The following is a 19,717-nucleotide window of genomic DNA, read 5'->3' as shown; positions in this document are numbered from 1 at the left end:
CCCCATGACACTCTTTGGCAAGCAGGAGTTTGCTAAGATGAATACTCTCCAAATTAGAATGCACCAACTCCCAAATTTTCAGTGTTTTGTCATCAGCTTCAATTTGATCTTCAGTTCCTTTGAAGGGTTTGTTAACAGTCTTATTACCCACATGAATAAAAGGCTTTAAATGTTTAGCCTACCTGACATGGTCTTCCAGTGTCTTCAAGACACCTGAATCATCTTCTTTATCTCTGGTTCCCTAACCATGTTGAAAGAAGCAAGAAACACACCATACCTAACACCTGATAAGACATGGAGTTAAGCACTATTATCATTATGATTATAGTGGTTAATTCCTTTATATTTCAGTATTTCTCACAATCAAAGAATCTTCATAGAATCTTAGTCCAGAGAAAGGACTAAGTTCCTATAGAGGAGGAACTTGAAGTCTAGAAAGGTTTCATTATTTGTTAAGGTTAGCACAGCTAATTAGCTGCAGACCTGGGATCCTAACCCATTTCTCTAAACTTCCAGCTCATTCATTACAGATGGAAGTTAGCACTATGGGTAAAGCATTGAAGGAACTTGAATCCTAGTGTGTTCCAGTAACAAACTGGATGGCTTTATGCAAGTCATTCATCCTCATTTGGCCTCAGGTACCAAATCTTTGAAATGGGCGTAATAATACCATGTCATCTTAATTCAAAGTGTTGCTATAAAAACAGGCAAGCAATTAGTCATCTCTAAAATTCTATACAAACATAAATGACTGTAAGAACAATGAAGCTAGCTAGAGCTGGTGGCTCTTACCTGTAATCTTAGCTACTTGGGAGGCTGAGATGGAGGATCATGGTTTAAGGGCAGCCTAGGCAAATAAAAAGTTCATGAGACCCCATCTCAAACAATAGTTTGAGTTGAGACCCCACTCAAACAAGTGCAGTGGCCCACTCTTGTCATCCTAGCTATGCTGGAGGCTGAGATCAGGAGGATCACAGTTCCAGGCCCTCCAAGGGAAAAAAGTTTGCAAGACCTTACATCAATAGAAAAAAAGATGGGCATGGTGGCCCTCCAGCAATAGAGAGAATGTAAGACAGGGAGACTCACATCCAGGCCAGCCTAGTCAAAAAGTGAGAACCCATTTCTAAAACAGCCAGGGCAAAAGGAGTTGGAGGTATGGTTCAAGCAGTAGAGCCCCTGCCTTGCATGTACGAAGCCCTGAGTCCAAACCCCAGGAACTACCCACCAATCCCCCAAAAATGTAGCTGTGAAAGACCTACAATGTTCTCTTAAAGCAGGATTGGAATTGTATGATTCTAAGTTTCCTGTGAGTAGGCAGAACAAGATAAAGTCTGTATTATAAAATCTTAGACGTGTAAACAAGAGAAATGGCCTTTGGAATGTTTAGATTGTCAAGGAACAAAGTTGCTTGGACGCAATTGGCGAAATCTAAATCAAGTTTCCCTCTCACACAGTCCATCCTTTAACAAGCTTTTTGTTTGTTTGTTTTTTAAATAGCCTTTCCCATTTTCAGGTGAAAAAAACCCCAAAAAACCTTTGAACTAGAAATGTGTTTTCGATTAAGTAAGGTTTATATGGTATCATATTTTTTGAAAAGGCCAAGTTTAAAATGCTGACATTTAAAAGATTAATTCACAGGAAAAGGAAAAGCAGTTCAAATCCCATGAATCTAGGTGACCTGCTCCTCTGATCTATGCCCAGACAAGCACTGTGTGTTTGTGTGGGTGTGTGTACAGGGGAGTGAGCACAGCTGCCGATTCTTAGTAAGAACCTGGTGGAGCTCTCAGCAAGCACATAGGCAAAAATATCTCCTAGGGTGGAAAACAAATACCCAAAAACTCAGACATTGTGCAATTAACTGAATTCCCTTCTCTAATAAATAAAAATGTCAACTGATTTTGATAACTTGTCCTTCATTTGGACAACCAATGTGTTGTCTCATTCTGTTTCCTGTGGATTTTCACTTTCAGGTTTTCTGGCTTTTCCAAGAAGTTGATGGGAAGTCAACCCCTTGCATAGACCGTGGGGAAGAACCCGTTTTTTGAAACAAGTCTCAGAGGAAAACAGGCATAAATGCAGTGATCCATGCCATAAAACAAGCAGGATACTCCACTGGAGACAGAAGAAAAGAGGAGTAGATAGGTTTAAGATATTTTATGGGGACAGAGTGGGCATTAGGCAGAGACCATCATTTGCAAGGGGACTCAGGCAAGTTTCACATCTTCAGCCAACACCGCTCTGACTGCCATTGAGAGACAGCAGCCACTCAACTGGGAAGAGGAAAACATTAGCTGCTATTGCTTGAATCTACCTTGCCTCCTCCTTTCTGTCTGGTGTTCACCATTTCCCTTTGTGTCTGGATTTAGACTTCTTGTCAGTTACATAAACCCCCTCCCAAGTTCTTTCGAGGTATCATGTTATCTTTTGGTTTGAGAGCACTCTTAATTTTCTACTCTTGACTATGCTCTCTATGCATGTGATAGGCAATAAAAGGGAGTGACTCAGTGTTTGGACTCATGCTTTAGTAAGGCTCCCATTATAAAGCCAGGTTTTAGCATATATGTCACACACCTGAGAGCCCCTGAAGGCAAAAGGTATGGTATATTCCAATCAAATATGCAGTCCCTAGAACCTCTCACATGACAGGCCTCTATGGGCTTGAACTTTGCATTGCAGATTCAAATTTCAAAGTGCTGTGTCTGACTATGAAGGCAGTAGATTACATCACTACTGTTGTTTTGCCCACTCAAGTAGAACAAACTGGACCCCAAGCATTGCCTGCAGCAACTCTTAGGTGAGTGGTAAACCTAACACCCCTGTAACTGATGATTTTGGGGCTCATCAGCTTCTGGCTTCCGTAAGTTCAGTTACTTCTGAGGCAAGAATGCAGAGAAAAAGAAGCAGAGCAAAGTGATGACAGCCCAACTTCTAGATTCTCACTTGTGTTGGCATGCTTGCCCTATTGGATCATTCATTAATCATTTATTCATTCAATCAACTGGCAGGTAGTTATTGGGTGTCTATTTGATATTAAGCATCAAATAGGAAAATACAAGTAAGTAAGTAAGTAAGTAATAACCCAACTAACAACAAATATAGTCTGAGCTTCTGTTTGCTTATGGATCACTAACGAAATAGTTGCACTTTGAATAGTCATACAAATAATTTAAAACTTATTACAGAAGGTGATATGAAGGAGAGGCACACAGTCTTTAAGGCTTGTACAATAGGGGAGCTGGGAAGCTAATTTGATTGGGTACATCAAGGAAGGCTTCCCAGAAGAACTGATGTCTGATCTGAGAAGGCCCTGAAAGAAAGAAAACAAATTAACCAGATGAAGGAGAAGCATAAACAAGGTGGAAATAACAGAGTCCAGTGACAGGAACAGAGGGAAACAAATGTGCAGAAGCTCTGTGGCAGAAAGTACAGTTGAAGAAGTAAACAAGATAGGAGAGAGAAAAAGTGATAACAAGGGCATATAAAATGAGAGAGGAGAAGAGGCTTTTAGGACTCATGGGCCAAGTTATTAATTTTGATCTTTCTTCTAAAAAGCAATGGATTGTCATTAACATGTGTTAAGCAGTACTTTTTGGGAAGATGATGTGGTGATGTTTTCAATTCAAAACGATCACTCTGATTACTGTATGGGGGATGAATGAAATGTATGCTTTCAGGGAAGCTAATGAAGGGATAAATCCAGGTAGGTGATTGTAGACTGACAAAAGCTACAACAGAAAAATAAATGTGCCTCTGTGTGAAAATTAACTCTAATAGCTTATTGCTTGTGAAATCAGCTATTTTGAGCTTTTTATCTCAGCATTTATAGAATTATTTTAATGCTGATGCCCAACTACCATGCAAGACCCACATGTTTCGGGGCCCCTGGGGAGGATGCTCAGTCATGTTGCAGTCCCGGAAGGACCACAGCTGATTTGGGGCTGACCAAAGGTTGAGACCCTCTGTTTCAGAATGCTGAATGTTAGGGTGTTTTTTTTTTAATTAGACTCATCTAAAGTTGAATACAATACAGCTCAAGCTAATGCTATTCTCACTCAGATGTAATGCAATTACAACGTTTTACTGGGATTGTTTAGGATTCTAAGTTCAGGGTGCTAAACTGGAAACAGAAGAACTACACTGGAACATAACAAATAACAGATGTTCCATGGTACAAGCAGTCAAGATTAGTTACCTGCTCTAGAAAAATAAGTTGCTGGAGATACTACATTAGTTTATGTAAACTCCTAAGGACTGGGATGTGTTTTGTAAATGGTTGTATCTTAGATGCCTAACAAAATGTTGGCAGATAATTATTTTTTGTTCAGCACAATTTGAATATTACACATTTTTTTTTGGTAGTACTGGGGCTTGAACTCAGGGCTCCAGATCTTCCTGAATTGTTACCTTTTTTTTTCTTGGCAGCACTGGGGCTTAAACTCTAGTCCTCACACTTGCTAGGCAGGAGCTCTACCATATGAGCCACTCTGTCAGCCCTAATATTATGCATTTCTAATGCATGTGCTCATCAAAATAGTTCTTATATTACTGTGAAGACACTTAGGTGACAGGAAGATCAGGTATGATGTCTATTTGGTATATGAGAAAAACTGGTACCAGAGAGGCAACATAAGAGAGCTAAAATCACACAGCTACAGACTTGCAAAAGTAAATAAATTTGTAGTTTAACTTATACATCTAGTTCAGTCCTCATTGAGTTTCTTTAGTTGGAAGTTGTTTGTATCTTTCAGAACGAGAGAAAGGCAGTAACAAAGATAAGAACTTACTTTCTTTTCTTGCTTGACTCTATAACTGAATTTGAGTTTATTTTCTCCTCTGTCAACATTTTAACTTAGATGCTTCTAATTAAAGATGAATTGCCACGAACTCCATCCTCCAACATCTTCCATCTGCCCTTTGGTGAAGCAGTATGACATTTAAGCCAAAAAGAAGGTGCAGAATATAAGAAATGTTTGGTATTTGTAGTCAGTACTCATGGAAGTCTCATGTATAATCGAGTTACTTTAAGAAAGCAAAAGTTATCATTTCTGTAACCAAACCCAGGCTGACAACACAAGATTCTTCAGATCTATTGTCCTTTAGTCACATGTCTTAATATAGTCACAGAACTGAGAAAAAAAGCTCTAAATAAATGCCTGAGAAAGGCACAAAAGCCACATGGGATGCACAGGGGATTCTCCAAGAGCTTCACTGACTTCTGTAATTGAAAAACAAATCTATCAAATGGCCACAATGAAGCCAAGATTAACCTGAGCAATGAAAGGTGTGTGAACCCATCAGTTACTGTAACAGGGACTCACAGAAGAATGGGAAAACAAATGCCACGGTAACTCAACACTGACAACCTAATCCAGAAGGGAGACACTGAGATGCCCCTGAGAGAATCAGACCCACTGCGGACAGAAGCCAGGCTCCTACATTAGAGGAAGCCATGCCAAGGTCTACTATGGGCCTGATTCAGACTTCACCAATTTTGGTCTTAGAAAGGAGTTTAAAGAGCCATCCAATAGACAACACATTGTAGAAAAATAACTAGTATAACCCAGTTTTATTTAAAATAAATGACAGCCAAACAGACTATACAGTCTAAGTCTGTGTGTATTGGTGAGAATAGAGACTGATGCTGACAGATATAACCAGGCTGTTAATATTGATAACCACGGGAGTAGCATGAGGCAGGAAGAAAGGACAATATCAGCAGGACTGAACACATTGTTGTTTCTCTACTATTAATATCCATATGTATTTAAATATTGCTTAAACATATCATAAATAACCAGAAGGTAAAGGATATGTTGATTGGTGATGGGACACAATCAACTTTGGTTTGGGATACCTATTGATTTAGCCACAAATTAAAACAAAAGTCAGTAAAAAGCACTGAGTGAGGTAAACGAAAAAATTCAGATATTTCAGCCCTTTCATCTTATGGCTGGGGATATTTAGGGAAGATGGAGAGACCCACCATTGCTTGGCATACCTACTCTAGGTAAACAAACTTAGCTGAATGAGGCCTTGAGAAGTGGGAAAGGAGGTAGCCATGGTACAACATGTCCTGGACTTTAAAAAACATTTAACTAACCATCAGAATGAGTGCATAGAGAGAAGGGCTACCAACACTCTGCTTATTCAGTAAGAGTGAACTCTGGCATGTGACTTACACATAACATTAGTTTGCACATAGGACTGTACTAGAACCTACCCTGTAGTCAATAAAGGAGAAGAGAGATATTTCTTGGAGGTTTTCTGTGCCAGAAATAATATCAATAGCTGTCAGTGCATTATCTTATTATCTTCAACACTCAGAACTGTACAAATTTCCCTAAAATCACAAAACTAGTTTGAACCCAGCTCTTTTTAAATCCAAGCCCAACGCTTTTACTACTCCTTCACAGAAGACGCCCAAACTGTTCCACTTTCAGAGGGGTGGGGAAGAATGGTCTCACTCATATTTAAAACCAGAGAGTTTTGATAAGTTTTCACTAACTGCTGTGTTGGAAAGTTAATCTTTAATTCAACACCATCAACAGGTGGGGTCTTCACCTCAGGAATGGATTAATACCATTATCACAGGATCTGGTCAGTTACTGCAGAACTCGTAGGGGGTCATGTCTCGTAGCGTGGACATGTGCTCTTGCCTGCCTCACTTCCACCACGAGATGATGCACCAAGAAGACTGTCACCAAATGTAAGCATCTTGATCTTAAACTTCCCAGACTCCAGAAGTGTAAAGAATAAATCATCCTGGCTCAGTCACTGTTACTGCAGCACAAAACAGAATCAGTTACGAACTAAAACCCACATTAGCATGGGTCTAATTCTTCAGAAAATAGTGATGTAAGAAGATCTAAGTGTAACATACCAAGCTACGCTTAGAAAACAAACAAACAAATATGGAAGCTGAAAAGCCTATTTTTGAGGGGCCTCTGGCAGTGTGAGTGTTTGACAAAGAATGAGATATTGTAACGATGAAGATACTGCAGTAACTGTGCTGGAAATTTCTGTGAGAATTTTATAATGGTAAACTGAGCCCTTCTTGCAGGGAATAAACCAATATATGATAGGCAGTACCACCTGCCTTATCTTCTGTTCCTAAGCAAGTTTTCTGTCCTCTCTGGTTTTCCTTTCAAGAGGTGCTCTATAACTGAAAGCAGCTGCAGTTGCTTCACCAGGTCAGCAGGGGGGGAATGTGCCTAGCAGATCTGACTTGAATCCTGCCCTGCTGACTTCTCTTCAGTTTCAAACCTGAGCTCTGGAGAACTCTAAAATTTCTAGATACCTGCATAACTGCAGAATATAGTCAGCTTCCTACCCTTGTTTGTTCAGAGATCATTCTCTAAAGCACAGGTGTCTCTCTTAACGTACAGACATTCAGAGCATCTCCTCAAGCAATGTAAACTATGAACTTGAGTAGTCTGACTTGGAGGATGAACAGTTACACAATGAGGAATACAGTGCATAGGATTTTGTGATTTCATCAAAAAACTGAGGTCTGTCAACACCAAGGGTGGCAGAGAGAATATGGACCACCAAATCATTGGACAGAATAAAATAACCAGCTTTCCAGGCCTTCTTTAAGGTCTCTGATGCTTGGGATTTCCCTAACTAAACATAAATATTTATAGATCTAATGCACAGAGTGAGAACCACCAATAGAAACCTCACAAGATACTTTAATCCTTCACTTGCAAATGCGCATAGCACCATATGTTTGGCTGAACAACTTTCCAAATTTCCTTTTGTACCTTCTGAACTTGGGAGTCTGGTATACTGTAGAACAGAGCACACAGGGCAGGAGGAACACCTGGCTTATATAAGCAGATAGATGGCTATAAACCACAGATTTAGATGATTAAGGACTTTTCCTGTATTATTACCAGTACATGGTGGTTTTAAGCATTACCTCAGCAAGCTTTGGCAGGAAAAAGATGGGATTATCAAATGACATAAATCTGATAAATGTTTTTGAATGACTTTTTAAGATCCCTCATAAAGTAAAATATTCAGCTATGGAATAAGAACAAAATTACATTTTAAAAAAATGAGTTGTAGGAAGATTCCTTCAGGAATAAACCTGTGCAACTAGTTTTTCCTACTAGTAAAATATGTAAAAGAAGTATGTTAACTTTATTAAAAGAAAGAAGAAGAAAAAGAGAGAAGGCAAGCTATGTTCATTGGAGAAATTGGAAATATATATAATAATGAAAAATTAAAATTGCACATAAATTTACTACTCAGAAATTACATTGCTAACAGATTGATGAATACCATTTTAATCAGCGAGACTGCAACACACTCACACACACAACCACAAACACAGTAGCTCTAGAATCATGTTGTTTTAGCATTTTGCTATTAACATTTTTAAATAGCTTTCAATTTTTTATACTTAGTATCATTTGATGGATTTAACCAAGTTACACAATACTTGCTACTAAATGAATATGTGATTTCTTTACTTGGAGTTGCTTCATCCCCTTTCCAAATTATTAGACCACTGTGAACTAAAGTGAGTTTAAAGAGGACTACGGGGTGCTACCCTGTGAAAGGTAGTAATTTGGAAGTTAGGTGACCTATTAAATTCTCCTTAAAATAAACTGTGTAATTGAGAGCTTGTTTGGAGGCTTTAGAAGGGGAAGGTAACTACTCCTATACCTTTGACAAAGAATGATCCTCCTCTACTGAGGAAAGTCATCCTCTTAAATAGAGCATGCATCTTTGGGAGGGATGCACACATAGCAATGTTGGAGGAAAAGGAAACCTGCCTAGCTAGCCAAATCAGTCAAGTCAATTCTGGCAATCCTTGGGTTGATAGATGTTACAGCCTGATCACCTTCACATCCTTACATTGTGCATTTAAAGTCTCAGTGTCTTTACCTGTAAATTAAAAATAGGTAGAACCAGTGGTCCTCATTGTCATTTCTACTTCAGGTAAACTGTGATTGTTCTATTTTTCTTGACATTTGAGTTACTGAATAGCCATCTATACATACTCCAATATCCTTTCTGGCTGTTGGAGGAATCTCAACTCTAGGTAAAGATAATAAAGTTCATTTCAAGTGCTGCTGCCACATGGTAGAGATTTTCCATTTCACATCAGTGGTGGATTGAGATGAGGACTGGGTGCTGAGGCAGAAGCATGGGATAACAAATGGTAAACCAGAAAGTCAGAAGCCTGAGGAAGTTATTTGAAGGCAAGGATTCCATGGTATGGTGAAGTCCTGGTCCTTGAATGGTTGTCACTCATGTGGATGTAGTGGGATGTTGGTATGGTTTGGCCTCAAGCAAGCAGGATAGGAGACTAAAAAATGTAAACCCAAGACTTTCATGACTCCAGTCCCAGGGATGCTCACCGAAATGGAGTTCTCAATAATGGGTCAGGCATCTCTCTTTGCCTATCAAGGCAGACTCACATTCTTAGCTAACATTTCCTCTTATGCCCTAAAAAAGATCAATACCCAAAAGAAAGTGGTCTATACTTTCAAGAGGAGAAAGAGTTGCTAACCAGCCTGAACTTCAGACACTAGGTCTCTAGCTAAAGACAACCCATATTTCCCACCTCTTTTCCTCTTTCCCTTTCAACCTTAAACATCAAGGGAAAAGAAGTGAGTGGCTCAATTATCTTGTTAGAGTCAAAGAGAATAAAGTTGAATGGACTAAGGAATAATACATGAGAAAGTCTCAAATCTCATGGCTCACTGAAATCAGCTCCCACTCCTTTGTGTGGAAGGAGAAAACAGCTGAGGCTTCTATGACAGAACTAAGCTGGCTTAGAATCTGATACCTGCCCCAACTTGACAGTGCCTGCTAACTCTTTGTGCTACTTCTAAAGGCTCCAAATAGGCTTTCCTCCAGATGAAAAGTGGATCAAATTCTGTCATGAATTCAAACAATGGAGTCTCACAGAAAGTTTTATCAAGGTCATCTTCTCTATCATCTGATAGCTGGCAGCACCCCTTGATATTTAGGAAATGTTATTACATGTGGGTACTTTTATGCCCCCCTAAGTCTTTCAAAGTGTTGGAAATTAAAGATGATATAAATCTATCTAATGAGGGCCCAGCCCTCAAGTTCCAGAGTTAAAGCTCACAAAAGTTATAACCATGTATTTTCCTTATTAAGTTCAGTCTTTGTATGTAAACTGAAGTATTAAAACAATGAGATACAGAGAAAAGTTTTAATTTTAGTCTCTTGTCTCAGATTTAATTTTAAAGTCTTAAAATATGCAGAGAATGGCATCTCTTTATTCTTACATCTGTTTAAAACAGATTTAATTATCTTCTGTAACATGCAGTCACTACTTTTGGCTAGCAGTTCTCTCAAATGAATGTCTTCCACATCAGTCTTTCTGCATTCTTAAGACTGATTAGGTCTTTCACCGTCATCCTATGCCTGCTGGCTCTTGCATGGAGTTTCTGTGAAAAGCTGAACGATAGTGTGGAAAGTCTATAGGGTTATTAGTTGCTCGTTAGTGGTTCACAGGACATCCATTTGAGTGAGTCTTTAAACAGAGATGTCACCTCTCATTGCACACTTGGGTCTCAGTACAAAACACTTTTGATTGGCTTCTTAATATTCAGGCAAAGTTGGAACATGTTTGGCTTTTTAGACATAAATTCTTGGATTTTTCCATTCCTCTCTTGGTTACTGGTTTCAGTTCTTTGTTCTTAAGGAAACAATAATGCATAAATGCAATGGTATGTTTGTGGGGTGTAGGGATGGATGTGTATGTATATGTGTGTGGGTGTAAGTATTCTTGGTAATGCCACAATGAGTCTCATATGGAAACAGGACTGCTACATTGTCTTGTTGCTTCTAATGAAGGTTTCTCTTATCCTATATTCAGAGAATCCTAAAAACAGCAGGGATCAGGCAGCCACCAGTGGAATTTTTCATTAGCCTCAATATAGTTATTTAGTCCTCTTAGTAACATTCCAGGTGAACCAAGTTGTGGGGTTTTTGGAATTGTGTTACAGTGTCATTTTGTCACCTAGATTTTGAGGGTGAATTCATATGTTATTTTCAAGAATGGGATTTCATTTCTAACAGATGTCAAATCTGTTGATTTTTGGATTTGATACATACTATTGTGCATGAAATTACAAGTTAGCATCAGTCCATGATGCCTTTGAGTTTCTTCTATCAGTCAGAAGTTCTCTTCTTTCTCTGGTTTTAGCAATGTTTTCATTGATGTTCTTATGTTAGAATTAGGACATGTACTAGTAGAGGATAAAGGAAGAGATTTAGTGCTCAGATGAAGACTTTAATGTGTTTTGGATGGTATTTAAATTTTAAGAGTCTTTTCCTTTCATGTTTGGGCTTTATCTCTACTCTCCTAGGGGAAGCCTATCCAAATCCACTTATGTTTATTAAGCTACTTTGCCACCAATATATGTTAGGCATGCTGAGCAGAGATGCTTAAGTTGCAACCAGAAGTAACACACTTTTTACCTTAATGATATTCTTAGTTTATGATGAGATGCCAAAAATATGATTACAATAAAATGCAATAAATTATATTTTTGTTCTGGTTTTTAGTATTTTCTACTTTATGTTGGATTTTTATGTAAAACTCAATATAACAAAGATCCTACTCAAATCATGTACTCTGAAAAACTAAAGTAAGTCTACTCATGAAGGAAAAATATGTGATATAAAATTGATGCTCAGCAAAATATTTGATAAAGAACAAATAAATTAGCACATATATTTGGGAAGGCAGCAGTTCCTCAACTCTTCAGTGCTTCTCTTCATGCACTAAATGGAAGATCTGTACTCAAGTAATGGAGGACAAAAGAGGGGTGCATCAGTCAATAGCTCCACCTATTCCATAGAGGGAAAAGTTGAACCCTGAATCAACTGTATGACAGAGGCCCAAACTTCTGTGCAGTGAAAAATATCAACTTTGGGATGCAAATCTTTTGCTTACTTCTGCAGTAATCATAACTGGTAATATCATATCTGAAGGTTGAAGGATCCTCAGAGTCCCTTTGGTTCCCAGAAGACTTACTGTTTTTCAGGCATCAAAGGCATGACATAAATATTCGTCTTGTCATAAATCTTGGTACTAGGTATGGGATAAGAGTCAGACAGTATTTTGAAAATAAATTATGTACATCAAATTCAAGTGATAAGTGTACTTAGAGATTCTGAAAGGATAGAAAGGCCCCATGTATTGCCAGTGGGGCAAATATCAAGGTTACTTTTTTGCTTGGGAATTCATTTTAAAAACATATAGCTTGACTGAGCGGGCATCCCAGAAGGGAACATGGTGAATTACAAGCCCCAGCAATCCTCAGATTCCAAGATGGTGGCTAGAGGGAGGAAGCAGAAAGTGTGCCTCCTAAAGTAAAATCTTGGAGAGACACTGGAGATACACCTTACAGGCAAAACCACTGAGAAGAGGCAAAACTTTGACACCTCCACACCTCCAGCCTGTGCAGAGCATCTCCACTTCACATTAAATGGAGAAACCAGGAGGGGCCCCGGGCTGCCACCAGATGCTGGCGCCCAGATGGCTTGGGAAGACGTGGAGCACAAGGTGAGCTAAGCGATACGCAGTCCTCCCACAGACAGCCCTGGGCCAGATCAGCATAGCCCCCTGGAGAGACCAAGCCCCACCCAGGGGAAAAAAGAGAAACTTTGTAATAAGCAATAAGAACAAAAAAGACACTTTGCAAAGAAAGTGGGGTGCCCTGAGTGCCAAAGAGGGGGGAGGGGAATCCCTCACAGAGCTGTAAATAAACAAGCCAGGCAGGAGAAGGCAGGAGCAGCAGCACATGCCCAGCAACCAGGAGCTGGAAAGCTTGTAAAAGTGGCAGAGGGGGGAAAACTCCACAAGAGAAGGGGGAAGACCCACTTCCCACGTGAGCTGTAAATAAACAAGCCAGCCTGAGAAAGCAGGTGCAGTGTCACCTCCCCCAGTGTGCTTGGAAAGGGGAAAGCTTGTAGCAGAGGCTCACCCACAGGAGAACTCTGAGTAAACAAAGCCTGCGGGGACCAGGTGAGTGCTAAGTTCACCCCTGAGATCTGCATAAATAATGCCTCCAGCAACAGCAGGCTGACAGCAGCAGGAAGGCAAGCCACAGCCACAGATACCATTCACAGAACTGTATCCAGACTCTTTTTTTTTTCTTTTCTTTTCTCTCTCCCTACCTTTGATGAGACAACAACCAAACTACACCTGCATGCTGAAAACTTACTGAAATTGTATTGCATTTGAACTTGGGACCCTATGTGGGTTTTTTTTTGTTGTTTTGTGCAGTTTTGTTTTATTTTATTTTTCCCCTTTGATGAGACAACTACAGAACAACATCTGAGGCACCATCTCCAGGACTGGAGGCTGAGGGACAAACACCAAAATGATTAAGACTGAAACTTTATTTCATTTGAACTTGGAGATTTTATATATATATATAATATATATATATAAAATAATATAAAATATTTATATTATTTATATATATATTATATAAATATATATATATTTATATAATATATATATATATTTATATAATATATATTTATATATATTTATATAAAATAATATAAAATATATATATATATTCATTTATTTTTTATTTTTATTTTCTTTATTTTTTATTTTCAATCTTCTCTCTGTCTCTCTAATGCCTTTTCAGCTTACAGTTGACTAGTACACTGTCTCTCCTTGTTTATATCTTTGAAACTTCTTTTGTTTGTTTTTTTCTATTTGTTTATTTGTTTTTCCCTTTTCCTTTAACTTCTTTGCTTTCCATCTCCTCTCACCCTTCCATTCTAAATATCACTAGTGCTATTATTATAAGCCAGAAAATACTTAATTGCACACATTACAGGGACAATAACAACACCAAGGGCAATGATGGGAAGACAGAAAAAACAGGAAAACCAGTTTCCCCACAGCAAAAAATTAGTACAGGAACCAGGGAGAAATGAAGAAAACAGATACTCAGACCCAGACTCTAACAAAACGAAGATAAACTATGCCAAAGAACCCAATGAAGCCCACAAAAATAATCTAAAAGAAGAAATACTACAGGTACTCAATGACAATTTTATAGAGATGATACTGGATAGGGTCAACCAAAATGTACAGGAGACATTCAAGAAATTCCAAGACAATAAAAATAGAGAATTTGAAAAAGCAAAAGAAGAAATAAAGGAAACCATAGAAGCACTGTATAAACACCAAAGTGAAACAAAGAACACAATTAATAAAGAGATAAATGAACTCAGGACAAAAATAGCCAACATTAAAGAGGAAATGACCCAGGATGTGGAAAACCTCAGAAAAAAGAATGAAACAAAATCACAAAACAAAACGGAAGGCCAATCCAGCAGAATAAAACAAACAGAAGACAGAATCTCAGAACTCGAAGATGAAATGGTAATTAAAGGAAAAACTGAAGAACTATTAGTTAAACAACTCAAGACCTGTGAAAAGAAAATGCAAGAACTCACCGACTCCATCAAAAGACCAAACCTGAGAATCATGGGCACTGAAGAAGGAGAAGAGGTGCAAGCAAAGGGAATGTGTAATATATTCAACAAAATAATAACAGAAAATTTCCCAAATCTAGAGAAATCTATTCCCATACAGATGCAAGAGGCCTCCAGGACACCAAACAGACCAGATCAAAATAGAAGTACCTTACGGCATATCATCATTAAAACAACAAGTTCAGAAACTAGGGAAGGAATATTGAAGGCTGTAAGAGAGAAAAAACAAATAACATACAAAGGTAAACCCATCAAAATCACAGCAGACTTCTCAACAGAAACATTAAAAGCAAGAAGAGCTTGGGGAGAGATCTACCAAGCACAGAATGAAAATAACTTCAACCCCAGGATACTCTACCCAGCAAAACTATCATTTAAAATAGATGGAGCAATAAAAGTCTTCCATGATAAGCAGAAACTAAAACAACATGTGACCACAAAGCCACCACTACAAAAGATTCTTCAAGGGATTCTGCCCACAGAAAGTGAAACCCAACAAAGCCACGAAAGGACAGGCAGCACCAAACTACAGGAAAAGAAAAAGCAAGAAAGTAGAGAGTAACCTCAACTTAGGTGCACACAATCAAACCTTCAAACAACTAAGACAACTAAATGACAGAAATCACCACATACCTAACAGTACTAACACTTAATGTTAATGGACTTAATTCCCCCATCAAAAGGCACATTTACAAAATGGATTAAAAAGGAAGATCCAACAATTCGTTACTTACAGGAGACCCATCTCACCAACAGAAATAAGCATAGGCTTAGGATGAAAGGCTGGAAGAAGATTTACCAAGCCAGCGGCCCTCGAAAACAGGCAGGAGTAGCAATACTTATCTCTGACAAAGTAGATTTCAAACCTACATTGATAAAATGAGATAAAGAAGGACATTCCATACTAATAAAAGGGGAAATAGACCAAAAGGAAATAACAATTATCAACCTATATGCACCCAATGTCAATGCATCCAATTTCATCAAACATACCCTGAAAGACCTAAAAGCATACATTAACTCCAAGACAGTGGTCATGGGAGACTTCAACACCCCATTATCATCAATAGATAGGTCATCAAAACAAAAAATCAATAAAGAAATCCAAGATCTAAAATATGCAATAGATCAAATGGAACTACTTGATGTCTACAGAACATTTCATCCAACTTCTACACAATATACATTCTTCTCAGCAGCCCATGGAACCTTCTCCAAAACAGATCATATCCTAGGGCACAAAGCAAGTCTCAGCAAATATAAGAAAATAGAAATTATAACATGCATACTATCTGATCACAATGCAATAAAACTAGAACTCAACAACAAAAGTAAAGACAAAAAACATGCAAACAGCTGGAAACTGAATAACTCATTACTTAATGAAGAATGGATCATCGATGAAATAAAAGAGGAAATTGAAAAGTTCCTGGAAGTCAATGAAAATGAAAACACAACCTACCGGAACCTATGGGACACAGAAAAGGCAGTCCTGAGAGGAAAGTTTATAGGCATGAGTGCATATATTAAAAAGACTGAAAGATCCCAAATCAATGACCTAATGATACATCTCAAACTCCTAGAAAAACAAGAACAAGCAAATCCCAAAACAAATAGAAGGAGAGCAATAATAAAAATAAGAGCTGAAATCAATGAAATAGAATCCAAAAAAAGCATATAAAGTATTAATGGAACAAAAAGTTGGTTCTTTGAAAAAATAAACAAGATTGACAGACCCCTGGCAAACCTGACTAAAATGAGGAGAGAAAAAAACCCAAATTAGTAGAATCAGGAATGCAAAAGGGGAGATAACAACAAACACCATAGAAGTCCAGGAAATCATCAGAGACTACTTCGAGAACCTATATTCAAATAAATTTGAAAATCTTAAAGAAACGGACAGATTTCTAGACACATATGGTCATCCAAAACTGAACCAAGAGGATATTAATCACCCAAATAGATCTATAACACAAAATGAAATTGAAGCAGCAATCGAGAGTCTCCCCAAAAAAGAAAAGTCCAGGACCTGATGGGTTCACTGCTGAATTCTATCAGACCTTTAAAGAAGAACTGATACCAACCCTTCTTAAACTGTTCCTTGAGATAGAAAGGGAAGGAAAACTGCCTAACACATTTTATGAAGCCAGTATTACACTTATCCCAAAACCAGGCAAAGACACCTCCAAAAAGGAGAACTATAGGCCAATCTCCTTAATGAACATTGATGCAAAAATCCTCAACAAAATAATGGCAAACTGAATTCAACAACACATCAAAAAGATTATTCACCATGACCAAGTAGGCTTCATCCCAGGAATGCAGGGGTGGTTCAACATATGAAAATCAATAAACATAATAAACCACATTAACAGAAGAAAAAACAAATACCACTTGATCATCTCAATAGATGCAGAAAAAGCCTTTGATAAGATCCAATACCATTTCAGGATAAAAGCTCTAAGAAAACTAGGAATAGAAGGAAAGTCCCTCAATATTATAAAAGCTATATATGACAAACCTACCACCAGCATTGTACTTAACAGAGAAAAACTGAAACCATTCCCTCTAAAATCAGGAACCAGACAAGGATACCCACTATCTCCACTCCTATTCAACTTAGTACTGGAATTCCTAGCCAGAGCAATTAGGCAAGAAGAAGGAATAAAAGGAATATAAATAGGTCAAGAAACTGTGAAAATATCCCTATTTGCAGACGACATGATCCTATACCTTAAAGACCCAAAAAACTCTACTCAGAAGCTCCTAGACATCATCAATAGCTATAGCAAGGTAGCAGGATATAAAATCAACATAGAAAAATCATTAGCATTTCTATACACTAATAATGAACAAACTGAAAAAGAATATATGAAAACAATTCATTTACAATAGCCTCAAAAAAAATTCAAATACCTAGGTGTAAACCTAACAAAGGATGTGAACGACCTTTACAAGGAAAACTATAAACTTCTGAAGAAAAAGATTGAGGAAGACTATAGAAAGTGGAGAGATCTCCCATGCTCATGGATTGGTAGAATCAACACAGTAAAAATGTCTATACTCCCAAAAGTAATCTACATGTTTAATGCAATTCCCATCAAAATTCCAATGACATTCATTAAAGAGATTGAAAAATCTACCATGAAATTTATATGGAAACGCAAGAGGCCACGAACAGCCAAGGCATTACTCAGTCAAAAGAACAATGCAGGAGGTATCACAATACCTGACTTCAAACTATATTACAAAGCAATAACAATAAAAACACCATGGTACTGGCACAAAAACAGACATGAAGACCAGTGGAACAGAATAGAGGACCCAGATATGAAGCCACACAACTATAACCAACTTGTCTTTGACAAAGGAGCTAAAAATATATGATGGTGAAAAAACAGCCTCTTCAACAAAAACTGCTGGGAAAACTGGTTAGCAGTCTGCAAAAAACTGAAACTAGATCCATGTATATCACCCTATACCTATATTAACTCAAAATGAATCAAGGATCTTAATATCAGACCACAAACTCTAAAGTTGATACAGGAAAGAGTAGGAAATACTCTGGAATTAGTAGGTATAGGTAAGAACTTTCTCAATGGAACCCCAGCAGCACTAAGAGACAGCATAGATAAGTGGGACTTCATAAAACTAAAAAGCTTCTGTTCATCAAAAGAAATGGTCTCTAAACTGAAGAGAACACCCACAGAGTGAGAGAAAGTATTTGCCAGCTACACATCAGACAAATCTGATAACCAGAATATATAGGGAACTTAAAAATCTAAATTCTCCCAAAACTAATGAACCAATAAAGAAATGGGCAAGTGAACTAAACAGAACTTTCTCAAAAGAAGAAATTCAAATGGCCAAAAAAATACATAAAAAAATGCTCACTATCTCTAGCAATAAAGGAAATGCAAATTAAAACCACACTAAGATTCCACCTCACCCCTGTTAGAATAGCCATCATTAGCAACACCACCACCAACAGGTGTTGGCGAGGATGCGGGGAAAAAGGAACCCTCTTACACTGTTGGTGGAATGTAAACTAGTACAACCACTCTGGAAAAAAATTTGGAGGCTACTTAAAAGCTAAACATTGATCTACCATATGATCCATCAATACCACTCTTGGGGATATACCCAAAAGACTGTGACACAGGTTACTCCAGAGGCACCTTCACACCCATATTTATTTCAGCACTATTCACAATAGCCAAGTTATGGAAACAGCCAAGATGCCCCACTACTGACAAATGGACCAAGAAAATGTGGTATCTATACACAATGGAATTTTATGCAGCCATGAAGAAGAACGAAATGTTATCATTCGCTGGTAAATGGATGGAATTAGAGAACATCATTCTGAGTGAGGTTAGCCTGGCCCAAAAGACCAAAAATCGTATGTTCTCCCTCATATGTGGACATTAGATCAAGGGAAACACATCAGGGTGATTGAACTTTGACCACAAGATAAAAGCGAGAGCACACAAGGGAGGGGTGAGGATAGGTAAGACACTTAAAAAATTAGTTAGTGTTTGTTGCCCTCAACACAGACAAAGTAAAGCAGACACCTTAAAAGCAACTGAGGCCAATAGGAGAAGGGGACCAGGAACTAGAGAAAAGGTTAGATCAAGAAGAATTAACCTATAAGGTAACACACATGCACAGGAAATTAATGTGAGTCAACTCCCTGTATAGCTATCCTTAGCTGAACTAGCAAAAATCCTTGTTCCTTCCTATTATTGCTTATACTCTCTCTTCAACAAAATTAGAAATAAGGGCAAAATAGTTTCTGCCAGGTATCGAGGGGGTGGGGGTGAGAAGGAGGGGCCGGAGTGGGTGGTAAGGGAGGGGGTGGGGGCAGGGGGGAGAAATGACCCAAGCATTGTATGCACATATTAATAATAAAAAAACATATAGCTTAATTCATATCCAAGCCTCTGGAGAAATTTAGTAACTATACATAGATTCTAAACTCCTGGGTCCTATACTTATATCTTGTGTTTTGCAATACTCTTTAGGATATATAAAATAGTGTTTTATATATAAATAGTAGGAATTTAAGAAAAGCATAATTTTGCAAAGAGGGGGAAACCCAGGAGAGGATTTAGCATCTCTCTTTGCTGAAATGTTTTTCAATGAGTTGATCACAAGTCATGAACATTCTCAGAAATGCCAGAAGATAAATTTTGGTAGA

At 38.0% G+C, this 19,717-nt stretch overlaps 1 protein-coding gene across 5 annotated transcripts in view; it reads right to left on the bottom strand.

Moving 5' to 3' along the window:
- Sorcs1 (sortilin related VPS10 domain containing receptor 1) overlaps positions 1-19,717 on the bottom strand; it is a 484,666-nt gene that overhangs the window by 49,785 nt on the left and 415,164 nt on the right. The window lies entirely within an intron of this gene.

This window comes from Castor canadensis, chromosome 7 (genome assembly GCF_047511655.1).
Source record: "Castor canadensis chromosome 7, mCasCan1.hap1v2, whole genome shotgun sequence".
NCBI lineage: Eukaryota > Metazoa > Chordata > Mammalia > Rodentia > Castoridae > Castor > Castor canadensis.
This window is presented reverse-complemented; position numbering and strand designations above follow the sequence as displayed.